Source organism: Tamandua tetradactyla, chromosome 2, assembly GCF_023851605.1.
Source record: "Tamandua tetradactyla isolate mTamTet1 chromosome 2, mTamTet1.pri, whole genome shotgun sequence".
NCBI lineage: Eukaryota > Metazoa > Chordata > Mammalia > Pilosa > Myrmecophagidae > Tamandua > Tamandua tetradactyla.
Window position 1 is genome coordinate 91,202,982 of NC_135328.1, and position 21,288 is coordinate 91,224,269.

Below are 21,288 nucleotides of genomic sequence, written 5' to 3' on the forward strand. Positions count from 1 at the left end.
CTTCTTTTTGTTCTTTCCTTGCCTTCTTTATATCCTCCCTCAATTCATTGATTTGGTTTTTGATGAGGTTTTCCATGTCTGATTGTACATTCTGAATTAGTTGTTTCAGCTCCTGTATGTCATTTGAATTGTTGGTTTATTCCTTTGACTGGACCATATCTTCAATTTCCCTAGTGTGATTTGTTATTTTTTGCCGGCATCTAGGCATTTAATTACCTTAATTAGTTTATTCTGGAGATTGCTTTCACTTCTTTTATCTAGGGTTTTCTTGCTGCATGAATTTGTTGTCTATCTGTTCTTTGACATTCCGTTCAGCTTTATCTGGACCTTTAGCTTAAGTTTTGTTTAACAGAGGAGAATTTTTCAGTTCTTGTTTTCTTGTTTCTTGCCCTGCTTGTGTGGTGCCTTTCCCACACACACACTTAGGAGGGTCTACTTAGATATTATAGACCCCAGCCAGATTTTCCCAGACCAAACTGGCCTCCTATCAGGAGGAAAGAGTTACCTGCATCGATTTTCCCTGAGGGTGAGACCCGGCAGGTTCAAAGACTTTCCTGTGAAGTCTCTGGACTCTGTTTTTCTTATCCTGCCCTGTGTGTGGCGCTTGTCTGACTGCAGGTCCCACCCGCATAAGATGATGTGGTACCTTTAACTTTGGCAGCCTCTCCCTGCTGGGGGTGTGGTGGAGACAGAGGAGAGGTTGTAGGCTGGTTTTAATGGCTTCAAATTACCAAGCCCTGGTGTCTGAATTCCTTGATGGAGGGATTCCACCTGGGTGGGGCTTCACCCCTCCCCTGGGGAAGGCACAAGCTCCAGATAAGCCCCCAAAAGAGCTCACTTCTGCCTATTCCTGGGGCAGTTGCAGCCTGAAAAGTCCTGCCGCTGTATGCAGAGGCAGTCAAGCCTTTGTAGATACACAGCCACAAAAACCTCTGTTTCCTTCTTTTTTTTTTACCCCTTTTTCTGTCAGTCCTGCCCCCTTGGCGCTGGGTCAAAAATGAGCAGCCTTCGCTTTGATCAGGTTCACCTAAGCTGGGGGTCTATTTTTAGTAGTCAGAATTTGTTAATTAGTTCCACAGTTGGCGTTTGATTGTGCCCAGTCCCTGCTGCTGGTAAAGTCCTTTCCTTTCCCCTCTGGGAGGTGGCCTGTGGGTGAGGGGTGCTGGCTGCCGCAGCTTTGGGAACTCACGGTTCTGGCGGGTGTTCGCAGCTGGTCCAGCTAGTCCAGACTGGGGTACGCTGTGTGTCTGGTCACTATCGTGGCTCTGGGAGCTGTTCTGTACTGTTTCTGGTTATTTAGTAGTTGTTCTGGAGGACAAAGTAAAATGCGCACTTTGTTAAGCTGCCATCTTGACCTGTAAGTCCTCTCCATTATGTCTTGAATAACAAGGTGATATCTACTTAATGCGTAAGAATAACCTCCAGGATAACCTCTCAACTCTGTTTGGAATCTCTCAGCCATTGACACTTTGTCTTATTTCACTCTTCCCCTTTTTGGTCCAGAAGGTTTTCTCAATCCCTTGATGCTGAGTCCCAGCTCATTCTAGGATTTCTGTCCCATGTTGCCAGGAAGGTCCACTCGCCTGGGAGTCATGTCCCACATAGACGGGGAGGGTGGTGAGTTTGCTTGCTGTGTTGGCTGGAGAGAGAGGCCACACCTTGAGGGAATCTTATCAGAATAATTCTGACTTCAACATGCTTGTCAATCATTTGGGAGCTATTTCAGATAAATGTGTGCTAAGTGTATCCTGATAGAAGGAGTTGAGAAGTGGAAATATTTATTTTAAAAGAGATGAGTCCTAAAATAAACTGGACTTATTTTTTCCCCTTCCTTTTAAAATTAGAAGGCTAAATCGGAAGTCTCAGCCTTTATAAAGTATCATTTTTGATACTTTATTTAAAATGTTTATTTAAAACATTTAAAATGTTTTGGATTTTCTTGTTCTTTGGCATGCACAGGATACAAACCAACTTATATATGGTGACAAAGGAGCCTTTTAAGTAATGCAATTGGGACAAAACATAAAATTTTCCGCATTTGTCTTCATGTTAAAGGATCATGAAATTCATCCAGCATCATCAAAGATATTTTATGTAAATGAAGTTACTTCCTTAACTTTTAAAAAGCAATTTTAATGTGGTGCTATACATAACACAAAATTTCCCATTTTAACAATTTTTATGCATACCATTCAGTGGCATTAATTACCTTCACAATGTTGTACCACCATCACCCCCATCCATTACCAAAATGCTTCCATCACTTCAAATATAAACTCTCTATCCATTAATCAGTAACTTCCCATTTCCCCTTCCCCTGCCCCTGGTAACTTCTAACATACTTTCTGTCTCTGTGTTTTTGCTTATCTATATATTTCATATAAATGGAATCATAAGATATTTGTCCTTTGGTGTCTGGTTTCTTTCACACAATATGATGACTTCAAGGTTCATCTATGTCAAAGTATGTATTAGAACTTCATTCCTTTTTACTGCTGAATAATAGTTTATTGAGGGTGTATCCACATTTTCCTTTTATCTCTTGATGGACTCTAGGATTGCTTTTATATGTTGGTTATTATGAATAATGCTGCTGTGAACATCGATGTACAAAATCTCTTGAAGTCCCTGTTTGTAGTTCTTTTGATTATATACCTGTAAGTGGAATTGCTGGGTCATATGGTAATTCTATTCAAATTTCTGAGGAACTGCCAGACTATTTTCTGCAGTAGCTGTAGCATTTTATATTCCCACGATCGATGTACAGAGGTTCCATTTTCTCTGCATCCTCACCAACACTATTTTGCATTTTTAAAATAATAGCCCTCCTAGTGGATGTCAAGTGATATCTATCACTGTGGTTTTGATTTGTATTTCCATAATGGTAGATGATGTTGGGCATCTTTCCATGTGCTTATTGGCACATTATTTTTTTAAATTGACTTAGAAAAGCCCTCACGGTATTTTTTTGTTGCTTCAGAAATTGTTCCAAAACTCAGTGGCTTGAAACAGCAATAATATCTATTATTCTTTTGATTCCTGCTCTTAGGAATTCAGAAGCACCTTTGCTGGCTATTTTTGGTTCTGAGTCTATAATGAGGTTGCAGCCACTCACCAGTACATGCTTAACCAGGGCTGGGGGATGCACTGCCAAAGTGTTTCACTCAGGTGGCTGGTAATTTGGTGCTGGGTGTTAGTAGAAAGTCCTAGCTCCTCCTCCCTTGGGCTTTTCCACAGGTTGCTTGATTGTCTTCCCAACATGGAAAAAATGCGGGATTCCCCCATAGCCAGTGTGTCAAAAGAGAGAGAATGCTAGGCAGAAGCTTTTTATTTTATTATCTAGTCTCAGAAGTCCTATAGCATCACTTTTCACCACAGTCTATTCATTAGAGTGAGTCCTGTATTCAAAGGATGGAGAATTAGAGTCTACCTTTTGAAGGGAGGAGTGTAAAAGAATTTTAATATGTAGTTTTAAACTACCACATTCATCCAAATTGCTACATGCTTCCTATCTTAAATTATAGTGAATATCTGACAACTTCTAAAAAATATTCAATGCTGTCAGAATGAAATCAGTTATATTATATTGTAAAAATAGCATTATTCTTGAGGATTATTAAGGTTTGCAGGACTACTTGCCTATTCTCTAAAATGCCCTGACTTCAGCTTTTTGTTTTTTTGAGTTGGTATTTCCTATCCCCTTTGTCACTGTAGTAGTTAGGTTCAGGTGGTGTCAACTTGGCCTAGTGAAGGTGCCTAGTTCTGTTGCTGTGGCCATGAGCCAATGGCATGTGAAGCTCATCTGTCACTGATTCTATCTGCAGTCAGTTAAGGGGAGTGCCTGCTGCTATAAATGATGTTTGATTTAATTGGCTGGATGCTTAAATGAGAGAACTTAACGCAGCACAGCATAAGCAGCTTAGCATACCTCATTTCAGCACTTGCAGCTCAGCCCAGGCCTTTGGAGATGCAGAAAGGAATCACCCCAGGGAAAGCTGTTGGAACACAGAAACCTGGAGAGAAGGCCAGCAGAGATTGTCCTCTGCCTTCTCATGTAGTAGAGAACCTCAGATGAAAGTTAGAGGCTTTCCCTTGAAGAAGTATGTTTTTAAATAAATATTAAAAGCCAATCCATCTTTGGTGTGTTGCATTCTGGCAGCTATGGCAGACTAGAACAAATTTGGTACTGGAAAAGTGGGGTGCTGCTGCAGTTTGCAAATATCCAAGATGTCGGAACAGTTTTTTGGATGAATAAGGGGTAGATTTTGGAAGAGCTGTGAGGAGCTTGATGGAGAAGGCCTGGAGTTTGCTGGGTGAGAGCCATGGAAGCTCAGAACTGAAGCCAAGAAACCTCGGCCAGGAGAGTGGAGCCACCTATGTACATGGAGAGGGTGAGTTTGCTCTGAAAGGAGAGGATGGGCCTTCCGCCTCATTGCAGTGGAAGAGTTGTGCTGCCTCAGGCCTTGGAGAAAGTACAGCACACCCCTTGGGGATTGGGGAGAGCCTGGCTGCCACCATGTGGAGGGGTTGAGTGTGTGCTCTGGAGATGACAAGAGCCCAGGTGTGGCCCTGACTGTTAAAGAGGGTGGAGCTGAGAAAAAGGTGGTCTCCTCAAAATGAGACAAAATAAAGTGTCAATGGCTGAGAGATTCCAAACAGAGTTGAGAGATTATCCTGGAGGTTATTCTTATGCATTAAATAGATATCACCTTGTTAGTCCAGATGTAATGGAGAGGCGGGAGGGAACTGCCTGAAAATGTACAGCTGTGTTCCAGTAGCCATGTTTCTTGAAGATGATTGTATAATGATATAGCTTTCACAATATGTGATTGTGTGATTGTGAAAACCTTGTTTCTGATGCTCCTTATCTACCTTATCAACAGACGAGTAAAAGATATGAAATAAAAATAAATAATAGGGGGAACAAATGTTAAAATAAATTTAGATTGAAATGCTAGTGATCAATGAAAGGGAGGGGTAAGGGTATGGTATGTATGAATTTTTTTCTGTTGTCTTTTTATTTCTTTTTCTGAATTGATGCAAATGTTCTGAGAAATGATCATGGTGATGAATACGCAACTATGTGATGATATTGTGAATTACTGATTATATATGTAGAATGGAATGATCATAAGTTAAGAATGCATTTGTTGTATTTTTCTTAAAAATTAAAAAATTAACTAAAAAAAAAGGTGGTCTCCTCATTGTCCCTCAAGGTTACATTTGGAGATAGGCGGGACACCGTGTAGGCCCTTGGAAAGGGTGAGACTGCCACTTTCTAAAGCCCAAAGGACAAGTGACTTTCAGACTTTGAAATCCAGTGGAGTTTGCTCTGCAGGTTTTCAGAACTGTTTGGGTCTTGTGACCCCTGTGTTCTTTCCAATTTCTCCCTATGGAAATGAAAACATGTATCCTATGACTGTCCTCCTTTGCGTATTGGCATCAGATAACTTTGTTTTGAGATTCATAGGTCCAGAGCCAGAAGAGAATTTCTGTCACTTTAATATCATTTAAGGTGATGTGTATAGTTGCCAAGTTGACAAGGGTTGGACGTGTGATAGTTAGGTTCAGGTGTCAACTTGGCCAGGTGAAGGTGCCTAGTTCGCTGTGGACATGAACCAATGGCATGTGAAGCTCATCTGTCGCTGATTACATCTGCAATTGGCTAGCGGGAGTGATGTTGCAATGAATGATGTTTGATTTAATTGACTGGATGCTTAAATGAGAGAGCTCGGCACACAGCGTAAGCAGCTCAGCATACCTCACCTCAGCGCTTGCAGCTCAGCCCAGGCCTTTGGAGATGCAGAAAGGAATCACCCCAGGGAAAGTTGTTGGAACTCAGAAGCCTGGAGAGAAGGCCAGCAGAGATTGCCCTGTGCCTTCCTGTGTAAGAGAGATCCTCAGATAAAAGTTAGCTGCCTTTCCTCTGAAGAAATATACTTTTTTAACTAAATAAATCCCCTTTTATTAAAAGTCATCCCATCTCTGATGTGTTGCATTCTGGCAGCTTTGGCAAACTAGAACAGTCACTATTGGGTTGTAACCTACTAATATCAAATCTCTAGCTTCCTTGAATGCTTCCATTCCATTGAGATCTTCTGTGGGAGAAAAGAGTGTACAGGAGTTGGGTGGAAGTGCAAGATGGTAAAGACAGGGTTCCTGACTGATGGCTACAATTAATGGGGAGATAAGATATTGGATAGTTCTATGAGCCTGCAAATAGCAAGGATGCCTTGGCTGAGGTTAGGGCATGAACAAAGGCATGGAGGTGTAGAGATGCATGGTTGTTTGAAGGATGGTGGATAGACCATGTGGGCAGAATATTAACCTTCATAAAGGCATGAAAAACATGATATGGGACCACATTATGCAGGGTTCAACCATGATAAGGGATTTTTCTCTCTAAGTAGTGAAGAGACACTAAAAATTATAATAGAGGGAAGTAACATGATTCAACCTGTGTTTTGCAAAGTGTCTTTGAGATCCAAGACAGGAAGACCAGCTGGGAGATTGGAGAGTTTGAATATGAGATGTTAAATATGCATTCATTCAGGTTCCATTTAGTAACAGATACCAAGATGATATTGGAGGCACAAGACATTTATTGGAGGCTGAACAGGAGAAGGCAGGAGCCTGCACTTCTGACACCTGTGTGAGGGAAGAGAGAAGGAAGGAGAGGACTGGGTATGTAGAGTCTTAAACTACAGGACAGATATAAGAAAGTTTTGGTCAGGCCATATGAGAGATTTCAATCCATAGTTACCCACTGTGGGAATCCTGTGGGTCTCAGGAATGGACCTGCGTTAATTCGTTTGCTGTCCTCAGTCATTAGTTGGGAGTGGCCAGTGAGGAGTATGGTCTCTGCATAAACACGGGTTGATTCAGAGAGACAGTACATGGAGCCATCAATTTCTAGGCTGGGTGACTCAGAGATGATAATCTCATTAACAGAGAGGAAACAGGGAGAAGATGAGGTTTTTGGAGGAAGGAGAAGAGAGTGAGTCCTGTTGTGAACAGAATTGAGTTTGAGGTGTTTGTGGAACATGCATTTGGAAAAAGTTGAAGCAACAGTTAGAAATTAGAGTCTAATGCTCAAGAGAGAGATGGAGTTGCAGATTTAGTGAGTCTTCTAATTGAATTTATGGACAAGAGTGAGATTTCTGGGAATGGAGTGTGGAGAAGAGTGTATCATAGAAACCAGGATATTGGGAAATGGGGCATGAGCTTGTAGAAGAAGGGAGGCAGACAGTCTGAGAGGAAGTAATCATAAAGGTAGAATGAGACATTTTTAGGCAGGGGATTCTGGATACCCATGTCATATTCTGGATTTCTCTTAGGCATAGGAGGGAAGAAAGCCCATAAAAAGACATGGACACTCTGAAGTGAGAGAAACTGGGGAGCTGCTTGTCTGATGACCTCTGAGTGGGAGGCAGGAAGGGTGAAACTGAGCTTTCAAGAAGAGTGGAACGGTTTCAGAAGAGCCAGTGTGAGTACCTGGGTGGTGAGGAACAGAGTCAGTGTCTTAGTCTGCCAGGGTTGCTTTGACAGATACCACACTGTGGTTGGCTTAAGCAACAAGAATTTATTCTCTCATGGATTCGGAGGCTAGAAGAACAACATCAAGGTCTTGACAGGCCAATGCTTCCTCCCAGAGTCTAGCATTCTGGTGCTGGCTTGCCTAAGTCCTTAGGGTTCCTTGGCTTGCACCTTTACCTTCATCATATAGCAATCTGCCTCATCCTCTGGCTTCTTCTGACTTCTTGTTTCTCAGTTGTCCGGCTTTTACTGAGTGACTGTCTGAATTTCCTCTGCTTATAAGAACTCCAGTCATATGGGTTGAGGCCATTGTGATTCAATTTGGTCTCATCTAAGTACAGTCTTTGAAGATCTCATTCATAGATGAATCTATACCTTAACTAATAAGAACACCTTCAAAGGTCTTATTTATGAATAGATTCATGCCCATAGACCAGGGGTTAGGACTTGGGAATATCTTTATAGGGGGCATGATTCAATCCCCAACAACCTGCATAGAGGACCCCCTTAGATTGAATGGCATGGCTTTGTAATGTCTATTAGGGTCCTCCCCATCCCAGCATCATTTAGTGACCTGGGAGCAGGAACAGAAAAATGTGATGATTGAGTTTATCTGAGCATAAAGTGACCAAGGATTTCAAAGTCCGCATGTCAGTACAGGCTAATGGGGCTGAGAGTGAGGTAAGGCCACTCCTGTCCAAATGGACCTCAAAGCTCAGGATTCAACCCCGTGAGACTAGGAGTGACAATCTGAAGAGCATATCTATGAGTCAGTTCAGGAGCTCCGAGGCAGATTCTAGACGTGGAGGTTGTGAGCTGCTTGAGGATGGATCTATGCTTTGCCTTCACTATTTGATATCTTCTTTTCACTATACCTTCAGATAAATGATGTCTGGATAGCTTTGATCTCATTTTGATTGCTCAGATTTGTTTTTCTCATTAGACCCAGAGTATTAAAAAAATACAAACAGAATTTTAACAAGGATTACTAATGTCTTTGCCATCAACATACTAATTGATTAAACAATGAAGAAATAAACTTTCTAAAAATCTGAATTTATTGTAGGTACTGCATTATTTCATAGAACTTGCTTAGTAGTTGCAAGTTTCCACTTTTAATCTTTGTCTGAAGGCTTTGCATGAGGGACGTAGTTTCACTGAATGTGAGAGCAATTTCTGCATTGGTTTCTCATAATGGGATTCTGTGATTGGTGAGTTATTGGGGATATTGAATTAGCTGCAAGTGCCAGTTCAGATTAATTTTCATTGAAATATATCGATTCACCTGTATTTTCTAAGCACCTGTTATGTGCCTAGAAACCCATTACACCCCTGCCCACAAAAAGATTATCATTTAGTTGGTGAGATTCTTGGTCAGTCTGCAATTTTCTCCGTATGCCTATTCCTTTGATCTATAAAAACTTACCTCTTTCCTCCAAGCATGATAATTTGTTTGAGTTGGACTCTTAAGACATATACTTCCCATCTTGTCCTTGCTCTGTAGGCCATAACAATGTACCCAGAGAGCAGTAAAGAAGAAAAGGAAATAGTCCAACACTTCCACCCTGATTCTTATTCCAAACTGACCATTTAGCCTGATTACACAGGTCAACTGTGTTCCAGATAAACAGTATGTGTTGCAATGTTTTTTTTTGTATGTTTTTTTAAAAAATATTCATAGATTAAATGTAGAGAAATCGTGGAGGAGCCACTGCCTCCCCCACCCCCAAAAGTAGTATAGTACAAACCAAGTCCATGAAATAAATCATGGAATAAATAACAGACATGGCGCCCCTTACCCCCACTTTCCCACCATGGGTGAGCAGAAAGAGCTGCAGGGTTTGCTACTCAAGTAGAGACGAGGGATCCAGGAGCCTCAGAAACAGAGATTGGACATGCCTCTGCTTCTTTCCACTGAAAGTGTCTCCAGAGGAGGGCTCTAACCCCAGAGGTCATGAGAGCTGGGTGAGGTAAAATATAAATGGGCTGATTGAGGAGACTGGAAAAAAAAAAAAGCTTGACATGAATGGGCTGAGGGGAGCAAGCTCTCCAAGTTAGGCATGCATGGGGGCTGCCCTAACCACATCCTAATGCATGAGTGCCCATCTACCAGTCTTGAAGGGTTTCAGTTCAAGGCATTTCCAGGTCGTTCTATAGTGCACCAAGTGCATGAATTTGCTTTGCCACTCTGCAATGAACAAATTCTGTGATTCAACAGACCTGGGTTGTGAAACTCTCCTCTGCCAAGGGAGAAATCTGATAAATTGTAGGTAGTAGGGTTTATGGGCTAGGAAGTAGGTTTAAGTCATTCTGTGATGGGGAAGGGTTAGGGATACTGTGAATGGTTTGGTAAAAGCATTCCCATAGAATTTGTGTCCAGATTTTGACTTTTACTCAGAAAATCAGAAAGTCTTGACATGATGTGATAGTTCATATCTCTTTATCTTGATTGACATCCCTGCCCCACCCTGTGGTCTTCTGCTAGCTTTGAAGCCAAGGATCTGCATGTTAGCAAGAAAAATATGCCAAGGTGATATCTGTCTTCACACTTTGGACCCAGCTTTCCCCTTCCGCCTCTGACAGAAGAAGGCCTTTCCCAATATTGTGACATTGTCTGGACAAATTCAGATATGAGTGTGTTGGTTTTCAGTCCCGAGGATTTCCCTGGAGACCTTTTCCTAGTGTCTTGCTGAGTTCATGAAGGGTGAGGAGTTGCGGCAGATGCTGAGACTTGTTGAGTGGTCACTCTTTGCTGGGCACTGCTGCGGGCTGGGCTGCCCGAAAACACTAGCCCTGTGAACAGCCTGCTTGCGGGCTGGACCGACAGGTGTCTGCACTGTATAGCTCACATAGAGGATTTTATTCTAGGTCTAACATTTTAATTTTTAAACAAATAATCTAAGCACATAGTCCAAAATTTAAAAAACACAAAGGGATATGCAGGAAAAAGCAAGAATCCCTCTCACTTCTAGTATCAGTTTCTTGTGAATCATCCCAGAGAATGCTTTGTTAATATACAAGTAAATACATATGTACTTAATTTTTCTTTTTTTTTTTTAAATACAAAAAACAGCATAATATATGCACTGTTAGACCTTTGGACATAGCATTTTTACATTGTAATAAGGAGCAAGAGTAAAGCATGGTACTTTTCTCTGTAAAATTGAGGCAAAAATAGATAGTTGTGTTTTAGGTAATGCTTAAGGGTGGGATTAGGTAATGGGTTGATGTGTGTGTTATGTGTGTGGTTGTGTGTTTAAGTGGTAGAGGTCTATTGATGCATCCAGCCTGCCTGTCCATTCTGGTAACGTTTTCTCGTTTCTTGTGCAAATTCACTTATGTGGGAAATTAAAGCCTAGCCTGAGCAACACTGTCAGTTATTTAACAGCTAAATTGGCTTATTCCTGTTAGAAAATATTTATTTGGTATAGTGATTGGTACAGAGTTGTCCTTGATATTTTAGGCATAAATGACAAAGGAATTGCTCGTGGAAAGGCCCTTGTGTGGATTTATGTAAGGAGAAATCATTCATTCTGCATTTCTAGAAACAGAAGCAGGGCGGGAGCAAGTCATTACCTGTGAATTCTTTAGCTAGAGGCGCCAAGAGGACACTGGACTCTGTTCTGGGTACGCTAGGAATAGGTCATTATGCAATGCTTAGAGGCAGAGGTGTAAACAAGGACAGAAGAAGGCGTTTATGCCGGAAGGAACTTACGCCTTAGGTTCCTAAAGGGTTGCTTAAGTACTTTTCTAGCTGGGAAAGCAAACTAATGTAGAGTGTCAGGCTGTGCTAGAGCTGTTAGACAAGGACTTAGGGAATGATGGCTTGTCTCCAAGTGATTCATTTCTCTTTTCTTTCTTTTTTTTTTTTTTTCAGAGGAGTCATGGGTTTACATTATGTATAAAATACAAGATTCCCGTATACCTCCCCACCATCACCACTTGCATTGGTGAGGAAAATTTGTTACAACTGATGATAGCACATTTTTGTAGTTTTATTTTTAATGGAATTTTATTAAGATATAGTCAATATATTAATTATATATTCATGTAGATTTATTATATATTCATATATCCATCCAAAGTATACAATAATGCTTGCAGTATCATCACATAGTTCTGTATTCATCACCATAATCATTACTTTAAAAAAAATCCATTTTTTTTATAGTAGTTTACATTTGTTACAATCAAGGAAAGATTATTAAAGTAGCACTATTGCCTATTGTCCATAGTTTATGTAGGGATATTTCCCCCCATATTCTCAGCCTATTATCATTATAATTTTAAAAATTATAGTCCGCAGGTCATTCAGGAACTTGGGCTGGTCCTTGTACTATAGTTTAACTGTTGTAAGTTTAGAAGCTTCTGTCTAAAAGCTTGGCTATGTTTGTGCTTTTGGGTCATATCTGTAATTGTTTTCATCATTTATGCTAATTGGCCTTATAATAATTTTGGGTGTTTCATTCAAGTGTGTAAAGTATCAGTGGCTGCTCTGAGGAATGCTAATATGGTCTGGAGACCCTGATGTGGAAAGTTCCTGGCCACTCGAATGGGTGTCTGCTCTTCCTTACTGAAATGCATTGGGGCAGGGCAGGGCCAAGTCCTGGGTGGCAGGAGGTTACTGAAGGAAGGGAGAGGCAACTGGGCTTTAGTTGAGGCTCTCTTACCACTGGGCACTTGATCTTTGCCTAACCCTCCCCAACCTCTCTACAAGGTGGGGAGAATGGATATTCTTGTGAAAGGAAGAGCAGACCCCTCCATGGTTCTAGCTGAGGGTTCAGGGTCTCCAGTTATACATTAGCATTCCCTAGAGCAGCTACTGATGTTTTGCACATTAGAATGAAACACCTTGAAACAAAGGTCAATTAGCATAATGGAAGAACAAAATAATTAAACATAGATAAAATCTAGAGGCATAAAAGTGGTCAACTCAGATACATAGAAATCTCAAGCTGAGAGAGCCTCAGAAGGAAGATCCTAGCTGCAGAGGGGTAGTGCTGGGCTCACCACAGTCCCCAACCCCCAGTGGTTTTCCTTTCGGTCCTCTTTCTGCAGCTCTTGTTAACTCACTTGTTACAGTCTGATTTTTTAAGGGGAAGAAACAAAAAACTTAATCAGTAAAAGAAACTGTAACAGGAAAATGTTAAGCTCAAGAATCAAGGCTTGTTAACCCTACAGTGCCTACCTGGGCTGGAAAAATTTGATCAACTCCAAGCAGGCTACTTCACAAGTTGGCTTCCTGCCCACTTCCAGTTGGCAGGTGCCATCTCAGTTCCCATGTTCCTTTTTCTGTCAGGTAGATACCTTCGTTCAGTTTAGTTTCTGGACTGGAAATCTGGCCCTGTAAAGCTGATTGGCAGGACCCAGGTGGTGCTTACCACCTTTCCAGTGGTCCTGTGCCCTGCCTCTGGGGAGACCACTATAAACCCATCTTACTCCTTCCCTAGGAGGTAGCCTCACCCATTATAGACCCCATGTAAAAGCCTAACCCTATCTTGCAAACCGACAGGAATTAGCATGCACTACCAGGGCTAAAATCACAGGAGTAGAAAATGAAGCTGTATGTAAAAGAAAGAACTTCTGAAGACTTAACAAGCAAAACCAAAATGGAGCAGCTTCACATGGGGGAAAGCAGTAGATTTTTGTTAAAGGAAGAGTGATGTCATGTGTTCCATGAGGCAGAAGATCTGGGGGTTGGTTTTAGCACAGAATGTCCTGTTTCCAGCCTTGAGCTCCAGGGCTTCTGTTATCTCCATACCTTTTCCTGAATCTGAATCTTTGATGTGCATTTTTCAGATAGTTTGGCCCAATGAGGGAATGTAGTTGTGGCCCTTGGCACAACAAACAAATTCCTATCTCTAGGCTATTGTGTTGTCTTGGGGCGAGGAGAGAGGTGAGTGGAGGAGACTCCTGCCTGCACTGGGTGAATAACGTTGGCAGTTTGACAGACTATGAGGACCATAGGTCTAAATCATCCTTCTGGTCCCCACCAATTTCCACTTAGCTATTTTTAATTATTTCAACTACTGTTGGGTTAGTTTCTCCCCAAGCACAGACCCAATTAAAAATCAGCCACCGACCCACTGTTTTCAACAAAAGGTACTGGGAAAACTGGATGTCCACATGCAAAAGAATGAACTTAGACCGCTACCTCACACCACATGAAAACTTAACTCTAAATAGATTTTAAAGAAACCTAAACCTAAGTGCTAAAACCATAAAGCTCTTAGGAGAAAACATAAGGGAAACGTTCATAACCTCGAAGTTGTAAATTTACATAAAAGACCTATAAAATATACAACATTCCAGTATGCCCCCCTGTTGTTGATGCTTTGCATTAGTGTGGTATCTTATTGTAGTTGATGAAAGAGTCTTAAAATAGTATTATTAACTATAGTCCATAGTTGCATTAGATGTAATATACCACCCTATTAATACCTTGTAATAGTGTCATACATTTGTTATAGTTCATGAAAGAATATCACTATACTTGTGCAAGACTGCAGTCCGTTGTCCACAACAGTGTTCACTGTGTTATAAAGCCCCATGTTTTATCTTCTAACTTTCATTCTAGTAACATATATGACCCTAAACTTCCATCTTTGGGAAATTATGAATAATTCCATTATAGACATTTCTTAATTAGGTTGTTTGTCCTTTTATTGTTGACTGGTAGGATTTCTTTATATATCCTGGATAATCATAGGATATGTGGTTTCCAAATACTTTCTCCCATTGGGTAGGTTGTCTTTTCACTTTTGTGACAATGTCCTTTGATATGCAAAAGGTTTTAATTTTGAGATGGTCCCATTTATCTATATTTTCTTTTGTTCCTTATGATTTGGATAGAAAGTCTATGAAGCCATGGCCTACCACAAAATCTTGAAGACGTTTTCCTATATTTTCTCCTAGGAGTTTTATGATCCTAGTTCTTTTATTTAGGTCTTTAGTCCATTTTGAGTTAATTTTTTGTATATGGTATGAGATAGGGGTCCTCCATTCCTTTGCATATCCAGTTCTCCCAGTACCATTTGTTGAAGAGACTATTCTTTCCCCATTGAGTGGACTTGGCAGCTTTGTAAAAAATCAATTAGTCATAGATGGAGGGTCTATTTCTGAACTCTCGATTTGATTCATTGTCAGAATGTCTATCCTTATGCCTCTAACATGCTATCTTGACCACTGTAGCTTTGTAATATAGTTTAGAGTCAAGAAGTGTGAGTCTTCCATCTTCATTCTTTTTCAAGATGGTTTTGGCTATTTGGGGCCCTTTCCTTTCCAAATAAATTTCATAATTGGCTTTTCCATTTCTGCACATTAGGTTGCTGGAATTTTTTATTAGGATTGTGTTGGAAGACAATATTCAGTCTTCCAATTATAACATGGAATGTCCTTCCATTTATTTAGGTCTTTGATTTCTTTTAGCAATATTTTGTAGTTTTCTATATATAAGTCCTTTACGTCCTTGGCTAAACTTATTCCCAGATATTTTCTTTTAGTGGCTATTGTAAATGGATTTTTTTCTTGATTTCATTCTCAGATTGCACAATACCAGTTAATAGAAACATTGATTAATGGTTTTTTTATTGTGAAATGTAACATATAAGCAAAAAAAGCCATAAATTTCCAGGTACATTTTAATAGGTAGTTATAGAACAGATTTTAAGGTTTGGTATGGGTTCCAGTTCCATAATTTTTCATTTTTTTTTCTTCTAGTTGCTCCAAGATACTGGAGGCCAACAGAAATATCAACATAATGATGTAGCAGTCATATTCATGTGTTAAATCCTTTCTTCTCTGTTATACTTCTCCTTCTCTTTAGAATAACATATATGCATACATAAAAGCAATAAATTTCAAAGTACATTGCAATAGTTAGTTGTAGAACAGATTTCAGAGTTTTGGTAAGGATTACAGTTCCACAATTTCAGGTTCTTATTTCTAGCTGCTCTAAGATACTGGAGGCTAAAAGAAATATCAGTATAATGATTTAGTACTCATACTCATTTGTTAAACCCAATCTTTGCTGTATAACTCCACCATCATCTTTGATCTTTCTTCCACTCTATGGGAGTATTAGGGCTATGTCCATTCTAGCTTTTTTGTATTGGAGAGTGCTATCATAATATGGGTTAGGGGAATGGAACTAGTTGATATTCTGGAGAGGCTGGGCCCTCTACATTTCAGAACTTATCTGGTTCAGGGACCCATCTGGAGATTGGAGGTTTTGGAAAATTACCATAGTGCATGGAATTTTTGTAGATTCTCATATAATGCCCTATGTATTCTTTAGGATTGACAGGAATGGTTTTGTTTGGGGAACATTATTGAATTTTGTGTGTTGATCTTCTATCCTGCTATGTTGCTGATTTCATTTATTAGCTTTAGTAGCTTTATTGTAGATTTTTGGGACTTTTTATATATAGAATCATGTTATCTGTAAATAGTAAAAGTTTTACTTCTTCCTTTCCAAAGAAGATGCTTTTATTTTTTTTTCTTGCCTAACTATTCTAGCTAGAACTTCTAACACAGTGTTGAATAATAGTGGTGACAATGGGCATCCTTGCTTGTAGTTTATCAGCCTCTGCCTCCTGCTCTTCCCTGGATGCTTTACAGTGTACTTCTGGCCTCTAGAGCCCCCAGAAGACTTGTTTCAGACACTTCATGCCTGTGTAATAGCTGTTTTGGTGGATGGACTGAGTCTTGGAGCTCCCTAATCTGCCATCTTCTCTGAAAGTTTTGTTGATGGATGGTGGTGATGTAGCACAATATTGTGAACTGTATAGTCCACTTGAAAGTGGTTAAAATGAGAAAGAGTTATATATAAGTACAATAACAAGTTAAAAAAAAAATCACCATTGAGTTGGTTATTGTTTTGGTTTGCTAAACCTACCAGAATGCAATATATCAGAAATGGGTTTTCTTTTACAATGGGGATTTATTAGCTTACAAATGTACAGTTCTAAGACTGTGAAGATGTCCAAATTAAGGCATAAACAGGACATTACCTTCTCTGAAGAAAGATTCCTGGCATCTGGGATACCTCTGTCACATGTGAATGCACATGGCCAGATTTTGTTACTTTCAGTTTCTGGTTCCAGTGGCTTCCTCTCTGAGCTTCTGTGGGTCCTCTCTTAGTTTTTCTCTAAACTTCTCTGGGTGTTTCTATTTTATCTCTTGGCTTCTGTGGGGCTTCTCTGTGCTCTCAGGGCTCTATCTCTCTGTGTCTGTGTGTGTTTTATCCTCTCATAAAGGAGTTCAGTAAAAGAATTAAGACTCACCTTGAATGGGGTGGGTCACATCTCAATGGAAATAACCTAACCAAAAGGTCCACCTGTAACAGGTCTGTACCCACAGGAATGGATGAAAATAATTTGGCCTTTTCTGGGGTACATAAAAGCCTTCAAACCATCACAGTTATCTTATAGCCCAGCCATTTGTGGAACAATATGACTTCAAGATTACATTGTTGTCCTTCAATACATTAGGCTGTGACTGATCAAGCAATAACCAGGGCCGACCTTCAGCTGAATAATGCTCTTCCAGTTTGTTGTCTTGAGGAGTCTCATTAAGAAGCTGTAGGAAAAATTACCGACTCTCTCTACCTGGACTTTCAAGATTTCCAGTAATGTAGCTCTGACTCCTTCGTGCCAGCTGATAGGAAGGTCGTTTGGTAAAGAAGATGGTGCACACTATCTGTGAGGATTACTTTCACTGGTAGGATTTTATACAACTTATGAAAAAATAAGGGTGTATGGTTGTTTGGTGGTAGAATGCTCGCCTTCTGTGCAGGAGACCTGGGTTCAATTCCTGGGCCATGCATCCTTCCCCTGCCAAAAAAAAAATGTGTCTGGCTCAATATTGGAGCTTACCTGAACCTCTGAATGTGGTTAACAAGACCAAGAGTCCCTCGTTGTAACATAGCAGCCTCTCCTTCAAATGCTGGTATAAGGAGCTCCCCTTGTCCATCTCCTCCTGAATGATTGGGCTGGCCTCTCACCATATCTTCCTGTTTCCCTGTCCCCATCCCCATCCCATGACTATCCACACCATCAATAGAATTATCTTTCTATAACTTGGAGAGAATCGTATCATTCTCCAGCTTGAAAATATGGTATGACTCCTGTTTTAGTTAGCTAGCTGCCAGAATGCAACACACCAGAGATGGATTGGCTTTTAATAAAAGGGGATTTATTTCATTAGTTCTTCAGAGGAAAGGCAGCTTACTTTCAATTGAGGTTCTTTCTTACGTGGGAAGGCACATGGTGATCTCCTCTGGCCTTCTCTCCAGGTCTCTGTTCCAACAACTTTCCCTGGGGTGATTTCTTTCTGTATCTCCAAAGGCCTGGGCTGACCTGCAAGTGCAGAGGCGAGGTATGCTGAATTGCTTGGGTTTTGCTATGTTGAGCTCTCTCATTTAAGCACCAGCCAATTAACTCAAACATCATTCACTGCAGCAGGCATGTCTCCTAGATGACTGCAGATGTAATGAGCAACAGATGAGGTTCACGTACCATTGGCTCATGCCCACAGCAACAAAACTAGGTACCCTCACCTGGCCAAGTTGGCAACTGAATCTAACTACCACAACTCCCAAGAGCTAAACTGTTGATATGACAAAAAAAAGCCCCTCACAGACTGACCTTTTTGTTACCAAAGGCAGTGAGTTCTTTTTCTGATGTTCATAACAGCCAATCCATGACCCTGGGGATCCTAAGAGAGAAAGTTTATGCTCAGCAGGAAGCAGGAGATCAGATGGCCTGTCAGCTTAAAAATCTGTCTCCCCACGTCTAAGAAGTTCAAGGTTTTTATGAATTCAACCATTTAATGGACTCAACCTTTATGAATTTGGTAGTTTTTCCTACAGCTTCTTAGTGTGACTCAGGGATACATCAAGGAGAGATGGGGTTATTACCATCTCATTAGCTCATGGCAAGTACAGGCTGAAACAATTTACAAATGTACAGGAGTGAAACTGTGCTAAAACCAAGCTAACAAGATCAAGTCAATGGTTACTCCTGAGCTAATTCAAGCTCCTCCATTAGCATTAGGGGGTTACCTTTATGATTATTAGACTCTAAACCGATAAAAGGGATATAAGTGACAGCCTTTTACAACCCCAAGAGCACAAGATAAAGACTATACAGTCAACATCAGAGATCAGGCAGCTTGGATTACAGTTCAGAGATTTCAGATAATTCCCTTTCTAACAAGCCGGAGAGTAAAAAGAAATATCTATATAATGATATATATTATATAGATATAGATATCTATGTAGATATAGGTATCTGTATAATGATTCAGTCATCATTATCATCCCCTAAAAATCATAACTTTTGTCCTTATGGCATAAGGTGGAGCAGAGACCAGAGACCAGAGATCCTGTGCAGAGCATAGGCTCTTAATTGGAACTGGCCTTATTGAATCATGTGCCAGCCAGGCACCACTAATTAACCTCCCCTCCCACCTGGCTTTTTGCCCCAAGACTGTATGGGAAGTGATTGGATTTCTTGTATGATTGTTTCTAAGGATGTACTTGCATAACAGCTCAGATATTGGTTCATGGTACTTTTCACTTACATTTCTTAAACTTTCACTGAAAGAAGGCAAGATCTTCCTTCATAAAGCAGTTTAGTTACCAAGAAACCTAGATTATATTTACTCATGAAACTGATACTTATAAAATTGTTCTTCCTATGTGGCGTGATTGAGAAGTTTTGGTCATGGCTGGTGGTGATGGTATCACAGCAATGAGAATGTAATTCATTCCTTTGGATGGTATATTTGAAAAGAGTTAAATTGGAAACTTTTTAACTGAGAAGTTAGGATTTAAGGGATGATTGATTACTGAATCATTATATTGATATTTCTTTTCACTTTCTGGTATATTAGAATAGATAGAGAGCAATACCTGAACTCTTTGTACTGTAATCCAGCTGCATTGATCTCTGAGAAAGATTGTTCAGCCTTGATTTTGTGCCTTTGTGATTGTAAAAACCTTGTGACTGACCTTTACTTGTACCCATTTTATCTAGTTTTTCAACTTTAGAGTCTTAAACAGCCCCTAATGTTTATTAATAAAGGGCCCTGGGTCAGCCCCTAACTAACCTTACCCCAAGTCCAAATTTGTCTTCATAACCGAAACTGAATCTAAAATGGGCCTGTGACATGTGCCGTGGGTTAGACTTTAACCTATAAGTGACCTATACCTCATTATAATCCTAAAACTCATGCTCTTCGTCATATTAAGGCTGCCATTTTCTTATATACATTCTGGGACAAAGCATGGTAAATCAACCTGCACATGTTCAATAATTAGATCACCTCTGCATATATCATTTGGAGCCACTGTACCCATTATTCTAAAAGCCGCCCATCTTTTCATACTATAAAACTGTGAGAATTACTGCAGTTCAGGGAGACAAGATTTTGGGCTGATAGGCCATCTGATCTCTGCTACACACCTAGTAATAAGCTCTTTCTCTCTTTGAAACCCCAGTGTCTCAGGAATTGGTCATTTGAGCGCATCTGGAAGAGAATCCACCTCCTTTGTCTGATATCAATTTTATGTTGTATATGCTACCATAATTTATTATTTTTTTTGTAAGCTGTTTAGTGGGATCACATTTATTTATTTTTCCATATAAGTATCCCTTTATTGCCACACCATTTGTTTGTTTGTTTCTTGCTTTTTTGGCAGGGGAGTACAGGGGCTAGGAATAGAACTCAGGTTTCTGGCATGGCAGGTGAGAATTCTACCACTGAGCTACCTTTGCACCGCCATAATTTTGTTTTTAAAAGTAAAAAACCCACGACAGATTTTTGTTAGTCCGGCAAATGACACATCTGTTGTGTCTTTATTTCCTGTGAAAGTATGTGGAGTGTTGGGGGTCCAAGTGTAGGGCAGATGGTGAAAATGGTTTAATTGAGGATATGGAAGGATTGATGAAAATAATATTCATATAGTTTGGTAGACTTAAAAGAATATGGAGCAAATTCCTAACAAGTTTGCTGCCTTAGATTTTATTGTACCTCAGTTTTTCTCAGATATGGCGACAACAAAAAGCAATTAATCCTAAGGCTTAAGAAACTGAGTCCCTGAGAGCTCATAGGAGCCAAACAGTTCATATAAACATTTGCCTAAGTAGCTGAATCCTAGCTATATTCTGGTAGCATAATCTGTCTGTATGTAGAGGGACAAAGGACTCATCAGCATAAGGGTTGTACATGTAGCAGGATTAAGCTTTCCCATTGGTTTAAGTGTGGGATCTGGAGTAAGACACTAGAGTTTTCCTCCTGTAAAGCCATGTGGTGGGTGGTGCAATGCTGGGTGAGAGGCAGAATTCGTGCCTGCCATGCCAGAGATGACAGGTTCAATTCCTGGAGCCTGCCCATGTTCAAAAAAAAAAAAAGCCACATGGTCCCAGGAAAATGATCTTCTCACAGCCTCAGTTTTCTTATGTGTGTGAAAAGCCTTTAGTGCAGACAGAGAGTAAGTGCTTAATAAATACTGGATTCTATTCTTATTTTGCTGTTATTATATAAACAAATCCAAAATAGGGTCTTTACCTGCATTCAGAGAGTTTTATAATTCTTATTTAATTACCTAAGTGCCATCATGGGAATGATTAAAACTGCACATGGGGGTCGTTTATTACAATTGATATGTTATGTTGTTGGGTGATGGGCTTTTTATAAGCAGCTCATTCAAAATGACACAAAGGAAAAAGTATCACAGTCAGTAGAAGA

The 21,288-nt window shown here is 40.2% G+C and overlaps 1 protein-coding gene across 2 annotated transcripts in view; it reads left to right on the forward strand.

Moving 5' to 3' along the window:
• GLDC (glycine decarboxylase) overlaps positions 1-21,288 on the forward strand; it is a 90,622-nt gene that overhangs the window by 7,929 nt on the left and 61,405 nt on the right. The window lies entirely within an intron of this gene.